At 42.1% G+C, this 14,582-nt stretch overlaps 1 long non-coding RNA gene across 1 annotated transcript in view; it reads left to right on the forward strand.

Annotated features, from left to right (window-relative positions):
- Nucleotides 1-3,063: 3,063 nt before the first annotated feature.
- LOC133241862 (uncharacterized) overlaps nt 3,064-14,582 on the forward strand; it is a 59,185-nt gene continuing 47,666 nt past the window's right edge. Inside the window, exon 1 of the long non-coding RNA XR_009734686.1 lies at nt 3,064-3,169. This is a non-coding gene — a long non-coding RNA (uncharacterized LOC133241862). The remainder of the gene's footprint in view (nt 3,170-14,582) is intronic.

Raw genomic sequence — 14,582 nt, forward strand, 5'->3', positions numbered from 1 at the left:
CCAACATGACCCGTCCATCTTGGGTGGGCCTACAGGGCATGGCTTGGTTCCATTGAGTTAGACAAGGCTGTGGTCCGTGTGACAGATTGGCTAGTTGTCTATGATTGTGGTTTCAGTCCATTTGCCCTCTGATGCCCTCTCTCAGTGCCTACTGTCTTACTTGGGTTTCTCTTACCTTGGACTTGGGGTATCTCTTCACGGTTGCTCCAGCAAAGTGCAGCCCCTACTCCTTACCTTGGAATTAGGGTAGGTCCTCTCGGCTGCCGCCCCTGATGTGGATGTGAGGTAGTTCTTCTCCACCGCACGTCTGCGCTTCTGTTGCAGCTGCCATGCATCTGCACCACCATTGCAGCTGCGGTGAAAATAATTCAACAACTTATTATTCCTCATATTGTGCCTGATATTGTGACAGAATCGTATGTATGTTAACAGGTAAAAGCAAGATAGTAATTGAAACTAATATTTTGAACTAAGCCTTTCAGTGCCTAGAAAAAGAGGCTCACACATAACATATATAAGTTTAATTCAAACCTTGCTGTCTTACATCTTGAACTGAAAGCATGTTTGTACCAACTAATTATATTCCTTTATATTTTAATTTTTAAGGAAAATGTGTACTTCCTCCTCCGACCACTGTAAAGCCTAGAATTAGTGACAACTTGATAACAGTGACTATTCTGAGGTCTAACATCTAGCTTCCAAATACATTTCTCATCAGACGATCTTAAAGGGATGGCTAATTTCAAGACTGGGTAAAGAAATGCTCAAAATAATCTGGGAATCTTGAAAGACCAGAAAGCTGAGGGAATTCAAAGACCAATGGGGATTGAACAGAAAGTTTAGGAATCCAAATGAAAAGGCCAAACATCTACCAGATTGTTGGGCAGAATGATGTTTCTGTTTCTCAACACACTGTTTATGTTTGTCATAGCTTTCCTGCCAAGAAGCAAACGCCTTGTGATTTCATGGCTGCATGCAGCATCCACAGTGGTTTTACAAGCTAAGATGAAGAAATCTGTCACTTTTTCCACGTTTTCTCTTTCTATTTGCCATGAAGGATGGGGCTGAATCCCATGATCTTAGTGTTTTATTTAATATTTAATTTTAAGCTGGCTCAATGTGTCCAAATGTTAATAGGCAACATCTAATTTGTCACTGTGATACATTGCTAGGGCACCAACTCACCATTCTGAGCACTGAGGAAGGAAAATAATCATCAATATTTATGCTATTTTTGTTTCTATTAAGCATAGGTTATGTAACTGCAAACAGTTCCCTGAAAACAAGCTAGACTGTCCCTTCTGGGGGTGATGAGACAGTGATGGGGAGCAGCGATAATACAGATGAAGCCTCACTCACTGGCCTGCAGCTCACCTCCTGCTGTGGAGGTCTGTTTCCTAATAGACCAAGGACTGGTACTGGTTCTGACCCACTGTGCCGGTATTGTGGACTCCTGATCTAAACCCAATAGTGGGACATTCTGTAGGACAAACCACCCTGCTTCCTCCATATTTCTGAACAAACAAATGGCATTAAAATTGGTAGATGAACAGTTATTTTGTCCTAAAGGAGAACAACCAAGTACAATATATGAATACATCCTTCAATAACTGTGAGAAGACATCTGCTTTTTGAGAATCAGGGAATTTTGCACATGGACTGGATATTAAATGTTCCTTTTATTGGGAACAAAAGAGCATTTTTTTCATATCCTATTATTCTACCACAAATACTCATTATGTACATTTGGTAAAATGTTCATTTGTTTCTAAAATACTTCAGGAAAAATGAATAAGGAGTAAAAGAGAGAATGAAATGAGGGTCTGTCTTGATTTAAAAACAGATAGCTGCTATGCTATGCATAGCTGCTATGGATTGAATTGTATCTACCCTTGACTCCCAATGTGATGGCATTAAGAAGTAGGACCTTTGGGAGGTACCCTGGTTGACATGGGGTTTTGATGGTGGTCCCTCATGATGGGATTAGCCTCTCCCTCTTTTTCTCTCTTATTCTCCCTCTTCTCCCTTCCTTTCAACACCACATGTGAGAACATAGCAAGAAGAGAAAGACTGATGCAAGTCAAGAATGTCTTCCTGTGAACTAAATTGGCTACCACTTTGATGTTGCATAGTCTCCAGTCTATGACAACCTGTGGAACTAAGAGGTTAGTTTTGTAGTTACTGATGCCAAATGATGAAATATAGGGTGCATGACACTCTTTGTTCTTATATTTGTTATGTTTGAAATTGTTTTGCAGTAAGAAGTTTATAGAAAGTCCATTTTGAAGCTTCTGTCTTAGTGATATCCTGAGGAGCCCAAGATAACAGATTCAGGCTGGTCCCCAATGAATGAGTGGTTGGAAGACCATATTCTCTTTACTCCACCTCATCTCTTGTCATCTGAAAACTCTCCCCCACATCTGACACCCTTACTGGCCCCCTCTCCCATCTGAATCTCCATTCCTCTGCTAAGCTGAGTAATCTAGTAGAGATATTGATGATTCAGGACAGGGTCTGGAAGCAGAAGGAATGCATACATTTTTAGAAAGAATGAACTGGGAGGACCCGTCTTGGCTTTTCTTAAGTGCCATCTGCAGGTGAGGGATTGGGCCTGGGTAGGGAGGAAGGCACAAGTGGGACTGCATAGATATCTGGAAGTGAAGTGAGCAGGAATTCAGAGTGCAGTAACCAGGAGGTGGGCAGCTTGCACAGGACCTAGGAGGGAAGGAAGAAGCACTGGGAAAAGAAAAGGGCCTCCCTGAGGGCCAGATCTTCTTGAGTCTTCCGGTTAAACTCGGAGGTCATGTCTTTCCTCCTGGAAATCCTGCTCCAGATGTGGAGGGAAGAGAGCTGTACTCACTGCTAATGAGTCACAGAGAGAGGGACGGCCTGCCCCAGGGGCACTCCAATCTAACTGGGGGTATCAACCCAAGCAAGAGAGGCAATGGCAGGTCATCTAAAACATGATCTACTTAAAATGGTATTTAAAATACTACAAAATTTGTCTAAGAATTCTAGCATATCTAGTTCTCAGGGTTTTTTTTTTTTTTTTTTTTAAGAGATGATTCATCATCCTAATTTGGGCTTCTGCTGAGGAATCTACACGCTTACCCAGTGGTAACTTCTGATTTATAACTACCGGATCTCATCCCATAGAACCCAAATGATGGTAAGTTCAAGTGGGCAAGGCCTCTAAGGTCCTTGGTGTCACAGAAGCTGTGTGCCAAGTGGTCTACCACTCCCAGTCCTAAGCCCAGGACACATGAACATCACCAGACAGTTACAGTCCCCTGCCCACCAGAGGAAGCCTCAGCTTCCTCAGCAACATGCACCTCTGGGCCACTTGTCCACTGATTGGTGTTGAACCTCAGTCTGGAACAAATGTTCTGGAGCAAATCCAGTCTCCATCATCCAAGAGATGGGAAACTGAACCCTGGGGTGTATGACTAGCCTTAGCTGCAGGTAAGTTAGTGAAGACTTGGGACCCAGAAACTCTGGTTCCCAGGCTAGGAGACTTCCAGTAAGGGGAAGATGAGAGAAAGCCCAATTGCATCCACTCCCGGGTAAGCTCTCAGATTTCTGCAAGCACCAGAATGGAAATTTCTTTCCCATTGCCTTTCAAGTCTGGTTCCGATTTTATCAGCAGACCCGCCTGCATGTAGCAGCAGCAAAGCAGTGTTCAGTGCCATTTCTTCTGGGTTCCAGGCACCGTGGCAGAGCCCCACCCTTGGAGTCAGTCATGAAGGTGGTGACTGACTCACTGCCAACTCAGATCCCCAGAGCTCCTGCTCTTTATTCACACAAGACAGACCCTTGGCTGACTGGGTAGCATCAACCTGCATTCACAGCGAGAAGCATTCTCTTCTCAGCCTTCTGGCAACTTATATATATGCCTTATGTTTCCTCAGGGAACCACCAGCTAAGCGAGGTTGGGGTCTGAGACTAGCCTTGATGCAGGGGATGTGTTCCCTCTTTGATGCTCCAAATAGACCTTGGAGATTCAAAGGCCTTGAGAGAATTATAATCACTCTTATATTTTGTAGGGACTTTGCTTTATGAATCCGGTTGGAGAAAAAGGACAGAAACACAGGACAAGGCTGGACATCTCTGGGTCCCAGCTGACTGGGAGATGAGTTCCAGCCACCAGGCTTCACAGTCAGGTGTTGATGTTATTCACAAGCCACCTTTGAAGGAGGAATAGAGGAAAGAGTTTTTGGCCAGAGAGCAGTGTGGTCAAAGGGCCACGGGAATCACTTGGGGCAAGGTGAAACAGCAGCCATTGTTTGTTTCTTTGCTCTATTGGTTCTTTTGCGTTTCTACTCCTGAGAACAAGTACATGGAGATAGTCAGAGGTATTGGTGGTGCCCCTGGCACCTGATGTTCCTGGTGATAACTTGATTGTCCAGAACATATTCAGCCTCATGATAGCCCCAGGTTCTCCCTTCTTGGGAAGGCTGATATGCCTCATGGCTGCTAACTCACAACTGAAGCATGGGATGAGGTCATGGTGGTTGACCTGTAGGCCAAGTTCCAAGCATGCAAGGAAGATTGGCAGTGGAAGGGTAGCCATTTATTAAACTTGGTTACCTTGGTCCTTAGCAGGGGCTACTTCCCACGTCTAGAATATTTTTCTCCCAGCTTTTTGTATGGCCGGGTCCTTTTCAACATTTAGCATCATCTCAAATGAGTCTCTCTCAGGCTTGCTTTCCCTGGCCACTGCATTCTCACAAGCACAGACCTTCATTCAAAAAGTGCCTAGACCCCTCCTTCTGTCAAAACAATAAACATATTTAACAAAGTGGAGAGGTGCGAGATAGATAAATTGAGAGTTTGAGATTAATATATGTATACTACTTTATTTAATAGATAACAACGACCTACAATACAGCACAGGAATTCTGATCAATAGTTTGTAATATCCTGTATGGGAAAAGAATCTAAGAATCAATGGATATGTGTATGTATAATGGAATTAATTTCCCATACAACTGATATTAATACAATTCTGTAAATCAACTACATTCCTATATAAATCAAAACCTGAAATTGTTTTAAAAAATGCTTTCATGTAGAGACCCATGGAGTTCTTTAGACTTTTAGGATTTCAGATATGGTGCTGGAGATGGCAGAACGGGTGCAGAAATCTAGACATTATCTGAGTTTGCATTTTCCTGAGCTGTGGTGTCTTTTTCTTCTAGTGTCACCTTTGATTTGTCTTTGGAGGCTCTAATACAAGGGCTTGGAGACATTAGCTGAGTGTTAGTTGAAGGATGAGAGGGAGGCGCTAGTGAGAGAGTGAAATCCCAACTCCCTAGCCTTGGGTTGGGGCACGTTTGAGGCACAACTTATATCCCAAGTTCCCTGTGAAAACAGGCTGTAGCTTCCCTCTCCATGACTTGCATGATATCAGACCCAAATTGGTTTCATCATTTTACATGTCCTGCTTCCCCTGAGACCTCACTGGTTTCTCTGGGATAGCTTATTTTTTTCTTTTAATTTTGGCAGCACTAGGTCTTCATTTCAGAGAAGGCAATGGCACCCCACTCCAGTACTCTTGCCTGTAAAATCCCATGAACAGAGAAGCCTGGAAGGCTGCAGTCCATGGGGTCGCTGAGATTCGGATATGACTGAGTGACTTCACTTTCACTTTTCACTTTCATGTATTGGAGAAAGAAACGGCTGTTCTTCACTGTTCTTCCTGGAGAATCCTAGGGATCTTGGACCCTGGCGGGCTGACGTCTATGAGGACGCACAGAGTCGGACACAACTGAAGTGACTTAACAGCAGCAGCAGGTCTTCACTGCTGCTCAGGAATTCTCTATTTTCAGCGAGCAGGGGCTACTCTGTAATGGCAGTGCACTAGCTTTTCAGTCCTGTGCTTCTCTTAATGTTGATCACAGGCTCTAGGGCATTCAGGCTCAGTAGTTGTGGCCCAATGGCTTAGTTGCCCTGGGGCATTTGCAATCTTCCCAAATCAGGTCCAAACGCAAATCTTAAGCACTGGATCAAAGGGAAAACACTCTGGAAGGAATCTGAAATGCATAACTTTTACATGAAACTTGGCATCATGGCCTATTTATGAGGAGACTGAGAGAGGATTGTCCCTGCTTCAAGCAACCTCCTGAGATCAGGACTGATTGAGGTTCCCCTCCCAAGGGTTCCTACAGGATATTGAAACTGTCCTGCTATGTGGCTTTGTTCTTGCTTCAGTTTCTGAATCCCACACTAGACTGCAGCTTCCAGAGGGCAGGGCTGCCACTTGACTCACTTCTAAGTATACATTAGTAGATATTGTCTCATTCAGACCCTAATGTCAAGTCAAGGCTAACACAAACATCAGTTATTCTATTATGAGTGTTAGGTTACAGGTTCAATGACTGTAATCAAACCCTAAATAACATTATCTTAAATACAATACAATTTCAATTCTCTGTCATATAATGTTAGCGCAGGTCTCTCCACAGAAATGGGGACCCACTTCTTTCTTGTCACATCTTCCACCAGTGCTACTTACCTCTGGTCTAACATGGCTGCTCCAGCTCCTGTCATTACATCTGCATTCCAGCTAGTGGGACAGAAAATAATACTTCCATTTGGAAGTGACACATAACCTGTACTCAAATTCCACTGGCCGAAGTATCTTCCATAGTCATGGCAAACCTGGGAGTGGTGGGCACACAGAAGGGCAGGGGAATGTGATCATACTTCAGAACATTCATGATGAGTTACAAGGGCCACCATCCTTCATTCATATCCCTATATTCATTCTTCTTTGGTTCTCCCCACACAGTTCTCTGTCTGTTTTGGCCTGCAGATATGGATATGGATGAGGTTATAAGAGAGGACGTGGCACAGGCTGTACAAATATGGAGAGAAAAAGAATGGAAAGAAGATAGGATAGTATAAAAATTCAAAATCCAAAGAAAAGCATGCTTATAATCATAATTTTGCATTTATACAATTTAGGTTAAAGGTTAATGAGTAAATTTATAAAATAAAAAACTAGAGAAATGTAAAATATAAATATATTCACTAAACCCCCCAAAATATTAAAACTATAATGTATTAAACACATAGTAGTATAAGGATTAAGTGTGGATGCACATTGCAAAAAACTAAAACAACTATAACTTTAGCAAGATAAACTTGATTTTTCTTTCCCACTGAAACAAAGCTGGAGGTGGTCCAGCCAGAGCTTGGGTGCTATCCATCTCCAAGGTTACATGATTGTCCAATACAACTGCAGGACTTTCAGCCATCACAACTAAAATCCAGACAACAGTTAGTAAGAAAGTAGGGAAGGGAAGAGTCCCACTCTCAGCTAAATCAGCTCCTTGAAAGCAGTTGTCCAAGAAATCCTTCTTACAGATCTGCTTGTATCTCTAAGTCACCTGTCATTACTAAGAGCATGGGTGGGCAGGAAATGCAGTCCTGTAGCTACTGGGCTCATGGCTATATAACAAACTATTTTCAGTTTTGAAAAAGAAACAGAAAATAGATCATTTTGTAGGTAGCCTGCAGGGCCTGCCTTAAAGAACAACAACAACAACAACAAAAGAACGGAGTAGGCTGAATGTCTGGACACACTGTGGGAGCCAGGAGAAAGGAGCAGCAATGAGAAACAGCTAGATGGATCTGAACTGTGCTCCAGAAAATAGAAGCAGACTGGTCAGTAGAGATCTTCTAAGAACTGGAATGAGGATTAAACATACCACATGACCCAATTTGTTTTGCAAACTGCTTTTCCAACCCAGGTCCCAAATCTCTCCCAATTCTTCAGCTTCTAAATACCTTGTCTTTCTTACCTCACATTCTGACCTATCTGTCTCACATTCCTTATTTCTGTTCACATCACTTCTCCATCTAATCCACCAGCATTACAAGATCCAGTATTGAGAATGTAGCAACACTTTCTAGAAGTGGGTAGAACCACAATGACTATTTATACTTTATTTATTTTTTATTTTTTTTAATTCTTATTTTTTAAAATTTATTTTATTTTTAAACTTTACAATATTGTATTGGTTCTGCCATATATCAAAATGAATCCGCCACAGGCATACATGTGTTCCCCATCCTGAACCCTCCTCTCTCCTCCCTCCTCCCTCCCCATACCATCCCTCTGGGTCGTCCCAGTGAACCAGCCCCAAGCATCCAGTATCATGGTTAGTATTTGTTTGTCTTGGTCACGGTCTTTTGAAAATACTGAAATTGCTAGAATTATGGAGATCTGACATTTTATCTAAAATCCCAACCAAAAATGTGACTTCCTTGGACCTTGAGGGCATGCGTTTACTTTTGGATCCACAGGTTTAGCAGAACAGTAAGTCCCCTGTATATGAACAAACTACTTTTGAAAAGGGGGTTCAAAGTCCGAATTTCTTCATAAATCCAGCAAAGTTACTTAGGTAGACAACTAAGACATTTGGCTATATATTAGTGTAGTTGATAGCTTTATGATACTTTTCACACTAATAATACATTAAAAAAACAAACACAAACAATAAAAAAATTTTTTTTAATTTAATTTTATTTTTTTATTTTATTTTTAAACTTTACATAATTGTATTAGTTTTGCCAAATATCAAAATGAATCCATCACGGGTATACATGTGCTCCCCATCCTGAACCCTCCTCCCTCCTCCCTCCCCATACCATCCCTCTGTGTCGTCCCAGTGCACTAGCCCCAAGCATCCAGTATCGTGCATATAGGGCATGGCAACCCACTCCAGTATTCTTGTCTGGAGAATCCCCATGGAAAGAGGAGCCTGGCAGACTACAGTCCGTATGTTGAAAATTCAAACACAGCTGAGCAACTAAGCACACCTTTAAAAATAGAATAGTAGTACCAGACATTACTTTGCCAACAAAGGTTCGTCTAGTCAAGGCTATGGTTTTTCCTGTGGTCATGTATGGATGTGAGAGTTGGACTGTGAAGAAGGCTGAGCGCTGAAGAATTTATGCTTTTGAACTACGGTGTTGGAGAAGACTCTTGAGAGTCCCTTGGACTGAAAGGATATCCAACCAGTCCATTCTGAAGGAGATCAGCCCTAGGATTTCTTTGGAAGGAATGATGCTAAAGCTGAAACTCCAGTACTTTGGTCACCTCATGCGAAGAGTTGACTCATTGGAAAAGACTCTGATGCTGGGAGGGATTGGGGGCAGGAGGAGAAGGGGACGACAGAGGATAAGATGGCTGGATGGCATCACTGACTCAATGGACGTGAGTCTCAGTGAACTCTGGGAGTTGGTGATGGACAGGGAGCCCTGCCGTGCTGCAATTCATAGGGTCACAAAGAGTTGGACAGGACTGAGCGACTGATTTGGTCTGATCTGACCATCTACATCACCACTTAATTTATGCTTCCTTTCAGAAAGCGTAGAAGACAATGGCACCCCACTCCAGCACTCTTGCCTGGAAAATCCCATGGACGGAGGAGGCTGGTGGGCCGCAGTCCATGGGGTCGCTAAGAGTTGGACACGACTGAGCGACTTCACTTTCACTTTTCATTTTCATGCATTGGAGAAGGAAGTGGCTACCCACTCCAGTGTTCTTGCCTGGAGAATCCCAGGGACGGGGAAGCCTGGTGGGCTGCCATCTATGGGGTCGCACAGAGTCGGACAGGACTGAAGTGACTTAACAGCAGAAGCAGCAGGCTTGACATAAGTCTTGCACTATTGTACTCCATAACATTCTGTACAGTAAAGTACACAAATGCACACCAACTTGTCTTGGATGTTTCCACGACAGTGTGTGTCAGATCTGTGAACTAACTGATGTGATGGTACATGCAAATGAACTTTTACATGTTTGAAAGTTTTCAACTTGAACGTTTGTATGTAACAAACTTGCTACACAGGTTTTCAGTGAATGTATGTAGTGAAAGAACAATAGAGGAGAGTAATGAGCTGCCTGTCCTTTCCCTTTCTGCATGTATTATGGCCACTCTGCATAGGAATTTCACTGCATGTATTTGAGGCCCATGGATGGGAACATGACTGCAAGTAACAGAGGACCAGGATCCCAGGAGGTAGGACAAGAGCCGTGGTTGGTTCAAAAAAGCCAAGAATGCAAAATATGAGGAAACAAGTTTTCACTGGTTTATGTGAAAGACTCGGCAAATATCATCTGGATTTGTATGTAGTGATTGAGCTGTGGTTTAGAGGAGCATTCCCTGTTGCCCAGGATGAGCAAAAGAGAAGAGAGAGGAGACTGAACCGTGAAAATCAAACATGCATGTCTAGTATTGTCTATGTATATCAAGTATGTCTAGTATTGAAGAGATGTAAGTCCTGTCAACTTATCTGCTCCCTCCTGAGAAGAATTAGAGTTCTAAAAGATGGAAGGTCTGCATTATGCTAGCACCTTATTCTTCCTCTGTCCAGTGAACATTGATTTCTAACGCCATTTTTTTATAAACAGAGGATGTACTTTGTATGATTGAAGTCTTATAATTTACTGTTCCATATAATCTTCTGGTGCTGTTCTGTCCCTAAGCACGTGTGGCCCAGGGGCGTGGCAGGCTCTGTTTTGGCTGCACAGTGCAGTGTATGGGGATCTGCTGTCATCTGGGCCCTGGGTTATATCTTCAGTCTGGGTTCACATCTGAGGGGTTAACTCCGAAAGTGAGTGAAGTTGTTCAGTCGTGTCCAACTCTTTGCAACCCCATGGACTGTAGCCTACCAGGCTCCTCTGTCCATGGGATTCTCCAGGCAAGAATACTGGAGAGGGTTGCCATTTCCTTCACTAATGAGGTTAATTCTAGTTGGGTTTATTTCGATCATCTTGCTCTTTATCTTCAGTTTGTCCCATATTCTTTCTTTCTATGTCTCTTTTTATCCCTGACTTCTTTGTGACTGAGTAGTTTTTATGGTTCCCTTTTATATCCTTTGTCACTTTATTAAGTGTAACTGTTTTTAAATAGTTTTAAGATCCATAGTATTCATCTTTAATTTGCCAGTATACCATTATTATGATAATTATTAAATCATTATTTATTTATCATTTCTTTGTCTGTACTGGGTCCTAGTGTGGCATGCAGAATCTACCTTGTGGTAAGGACTCTCTATTTGAGGAGGGAAAGCTCAGTACTTGCAGCATGTAAACTCTATTTGAGACATGCAGGCTTAGTTGTTCAGTGGCATGTGGGATCTTAGTTCTCTGGCAAAGGAACAAACCTTTGCCATTTGCAAATGCTTTGCATTGCGGAGCAGATTCTTAACCACTGATCCACCAAGGAAGTCCATATATTTACCTTTTAATATATATTACATGTTTATCATTTTGAGTACTGTTCATTCCCCCTGTAGATCCAGATTTTCACTTCGTTTTAAATTCCTTCTGACTTGAACCTTTTATAAAAAGTCTGTTGGTGGTGATGCAGTCTTGTAGTTGTTGTATGTCTGAGAAAGTATTTTATCTTGTTTTTGATATGTACTTTTCTTGGGTATAGAATTCTGAGTCAATTATATTTCTCTCAGCATTTAAGATGAGGTGCCAGTGTCCTCTGGCTAACATTGTTTCATTTGCCTAATCTGCTCTCATCCCCATTTTTTGTTTTACTGTGTCTGTTTCTCCTTCTTGTTACATTTCTCCTGCCATTCACTTCCTGTGGGATTCCATTTACACATATTTTAACACTCTTAAAATTACTTCAAATCTCTGATACACAATTAACTTTTCCCACAGTCTTTGCATGTCTATCTTACATGTCTCTATTTAACATACTCAATATTCTTCAGCTTCATGAATATAAGGATTATTGATGTAGTAAGCATTTTAATGTCCTTCTCTGCTAATTATGTCATATATATTTTACTTGTATTTTTACTAATTAATTTTTCCCTCATTATGGATATTTTCTTTCTTCTTTACACATCTGGAATTTTTTTTTCTTTTTAAATTTAATTGTTTGTCTTAATCAGAATATAATTACCTTACAACATTGAGATGAAACTAGGACAAATACTTTCACAATTTATATGGAAATTTTAAACTGGATTGTGGATGTGTTCACTTTACCTTTGGATGCTGGATTTTTTTTTTTTTTTAATTTTTAAAGTATTACTTTCACTGTTTGCAAACACTGTTAATTTCTTGGAAACAACTGCATTATTTGAAGGCTTGCTGTAAAGTTCTTTAAGCTGAGATGAAACCAGCCTTTAGACCATGTTTACTATTCCCCACTAGGAAGGCAATATTGTCTTCAGGGCCCTATTGATCTCATGGGAAATAGGAGTAATTTTGAGGGCACTCCTAAGATGGCAGAGGAATAAGACAGGGAGACCAGTTTTTCCCCCAAAAAAATCATCAAAAGAACATTTGAACGCTGAGTAAATGCCACAGAAGAACTTCTGAATGCAGGCAGAGGACATCAGGCACCCAGAAAAGCAGCCCATTATATTCAAGAGAAGGTAGGAAAAATTGTAAAAGATAAAAAGAGAGACAAAAGAGATAGGGATAAAGATCCTTACTGGTAAGGGAGTCTTAAAAAAGACAGAAGATTTCACACGCCAGGAAACACTCTCACTGGCGAGTCTGTGGTGAGCCTTGGAACCTCAGAGGGCAACATAACTGGGAGGAAAAATAAATAAATAATTTAAACCCACAGATTACATGCCCCATGGTAACTCCCAGTGGAGAAGCAGTGCAGACACCTGCATCCGCCACTAGCAAGCAGGGACTTGGCAGGGAGGTGCAGGCTGCATTGCTTAAAATAAGGACCGGGCCTGAATGCCCCGAGGGAAATCTGAGGGAATTAACTTGAAATAGCAGACCAGACCCTGGGATAGTTACCCCAGCGAAAAGCCATAAACTAAGACACCGCCAGGCCTTCTCACAGAGCAAAGGACTGAGCAGAGCTAGCCAGCTGCAGACAGGCCCATCCCCTGCCAGAAACAGGGAGGTGAGGGCAGCCAGAGCAGAAGGGGGAGATTGTAGCCCCAGAGAGGCATCATCTACCAAACTGCAAGCAGAGTTTGTTGCTAACCAAGACTTCTTGGGATTCTGGACAGTCAACATCCACCTGAGAAGGTGCGCCAGTTGTACACCCAGAAAAATGAGTGGCAGGGATGGGAGAGGCAATAAGTCTCAGTGACTGCGCTCTCCAAACACCTAGTCAACTGAGCGACTCGGACCTGGGAAGAGCATAAAACGCAGGCCCAACCAAGTCTGTGCCTTTGAGGAGTACCCGAGTACCTGAACCTGAGCAGCTTAGACCTGGGAAGTGCATGCAACCCAGGGCTTGCCTCAGACAGTTCCTGACAGAGCAACCTAGAATCTGAGCAGTGTAGACTGTGAAAGCACACACACCGTGAGCGAGGGCAAACCTAGTTTGCCCGTGACACTGGGAGCACTCCCCACACACACCAGTGATATTTGTTTGCAGCATTCCTCCCTCCCCACAGCACGACTGAACAAATGAGCCTAAAATTTCTCCACCACCACCCCCCTGGATTAGGGCGGAAATTAGACACTGAAGAGACCAGTAAACAGAAGAAGCTAAAACTGAGGGAACCGCCCTGGAAGTGACAGGTGCAATAGATTAAAACCCTGCAGTTAGCACTGACTACATAGGGAGGAGACTATAGATCTTGAGAAGTATAAGCTGGATGAAGGAACTATCTGAAAGCGAACTGACCCCACACTGTTCACAACAACACCAGAGAAAGTCCTAGGTGTGTGTGTGTATATATATATATATATATATATATATATTTTTTTTTTTTTTTACTATTTTCATTATTTAAATTTTTTTTTTAATTTTTACATCCTCTACAACTCCTTTGATTTTCATTTTTATAACCTACTATTACTTTGGGGAAAAAAAGACCCTATTTCTTAAAGCAAACTTCAGACATCCTGGAATGTGAAGTCAAGTGGGCCTTAGAAAGCATCACTACTAACAAAGCTAGTGGAGGTGATGGAATTCCAGTTGAGCTATTCCAATCCTGAAAGATGATGCTGTGAAAGTGCTGCACTCAATATGCCAGCAAATTTGGAAAACTCAGCAGTGGCCACAGGACTGGAAAAGGTCAGTTTTCATTCCAATCCCAAAGAAAGGAAATGCCAAAGAATGTTCAAACTACCGCACAATTGCACTCATCTCACACGCTAGTAAAGTAATGCTCAAAATTATCCAAGCCAGGCATCAGCAATATGTGAACCATGAACTTCCTGATGTTCAAGCTGGTTTTAGAAAAGGCAGAGGAACAAGAGGTCAAATTGCCAACATCCGCTGGATCATAGAAAAAGCAAGACAGTACCAGAAAAACATCTATTTCTGCTTTATTGACCATGCCAAAGCCTTTGACTGTGTGGATCACAATAAACTGTGGAAAATTCTGAAAGAGATGGGAATACCAGACCACCTGATCTGCCTCTTGAGAAATTTGTATGCAGGTCAGGAAGTAACAGTTAGAACTGGACATGAAACAACAGACTGGTTCCAAATAGGAAAAGGAGTTTGTTAAGGTTGTATATTGTCACCCTGCTTATTTAACTTATATGCAGAGTACATCATGAGAAACGCTGGACTGGAAGAAACACAAGCTGTAATTAAGATTGCGGGGAGAAATATCAA

Source organism: Bos javanicus, chromosome 29 (genome assembly GCF_032452875.1).
Source record: "Bos javanicus breed banteng chromosome 29, ARS-OSU_banteng_1.0, whole genome shotgun sequence".
NCBI lineage: Eukaryota > Metazoa > Chordata > Mammalia > Artiodactyla > Bovidae > Bos > Bos javanicus.